Genomic DNA, 1,628 nt, shown 5'->3' on the forward strand with positions numbered 1-1,628 from the left:
CAGATGGACAAACGGACGGACGGACAGACGGACGGACGGACGAACAAATGAACGAACGAATGAATGAACGAACGAATGAATGAATGGATGGATGGAGGGATGAATGTGATGATGATGGTTGAATGAATAAATGAACGAACGAACGAACGAATGAATAAATAAATGAATGAACGAACGAACGAATGAATGAAAGAACGAATAAATGAATGAATGAATGAATGAATGAATGAATGAATGAATGAATGAATGAATGAATGAATGAATGAATGAATGAATGAATGAATGAATGAATGAATGAATGAATGAATGAATGAATGAATGAATGAATGAATGAATGAATGAATGAATGAATGAATGAATGAATGAATGAATGAGTAAGTGAGTAAGTGAGTGAGTGAATGAATGAATGAATGAATGAATGAATGAATGAATAAATGAATGAATGAATGAATGAATGAATGAATGAATGAATGAATGAATGAATGAATGAATAAATGAATGAAGGAAGGAAGGAGGGAAGGAATGAATGAATAAATGGATGAATGGATGAACGAATGAATGAAAAAACGAATGAATTAATGAATGAATGGATGAACGAATGAATGAAAAAACGAATGAATGAATAAATGAATGAATGAATGAATGAATGGATGGATGAATGAACACAAACAAAAATGAGCAAACAAACGGACAAACAAGCGACTGTTTGAAAGAGTAGTAATGAACTGAATGACGAACCGAGGGGAGAGTATAAATCAGACGATGACCGCACGAGTTAATTCTCATGATTAACCAAATACTTCGGGAATTTTCAAGAATTCATTCACTGTATTATAAAACAATTTGTTTTATTTAAATATCAGAGAAATGAATTCTGCCAGTGAAGTTAGCTGAGGTTGGTGGGTGGTGGTGGTAGTGGTGGTAGTGGTGGTGGTGGTGGAGATTGAGTAGCGGACACGCGCGATAATTTAGCGCCGATCTGCTAATGATGCTGCCGAAGTATGTGGCCAACATTTGTTATTATAAATCAACTGCTCCCCCTTATTGCATTCCTAAGTTTGAAATTAGTGGGTGAGAGATTTGGCGGTGGCAATGATGGTGATGATGGTAGTGGTGGTGATGGTGGTAGGTAAGAGAAGTGTTGGGGTGGTTGAGACTGTGGTGTTTACGTGGGGCTTCAAGTTCTGACGGACAGAATTGCAAGATTATGATGAGAGTGATACCATTACGATTCAGCTGATGAGGTTGATGGTGATGACGACAATGATGATGATGAGCGATGGAGATTTTAAACTCGATGGTGATGATGATGATGGATGGTGGTCGTTAGGATGACAATGACGGTGATGAGTGTGATGATGATGATGATGATGATGATGATGATGATGATGATGATGATGATGGAGCTAACTATATTTGCCAAGCAGTTGAAGTGGAATGGTGGAATTGAATGAACTGACAAACTTGCAGAGATTAAATTGTCCTGTCCTCATCTCATCTTCCCTTCATTCATCCACCACCACTCGTTTAACCAATCATCCATTCATCTATTTGTTCATTCATTTAACTACCCTTTTATTTATCTGTTCATTTATTTGTTCATTCATTCATTCATTCATTTTTTCATT

The sequence above is a fragment of the Helobdella robusta genome, assembly GCF_000326865.2.
Source record: "Helobdella robusta unplaced genomic scaffold HELROscaffold_54, whole genome shotgun sequence".
NCBI lineage: Eukaryota > Metazoa > Annelida > Clitellata > Rhynchobdellida > Glossiphoniidae > Helobdella > Helobdella robusta.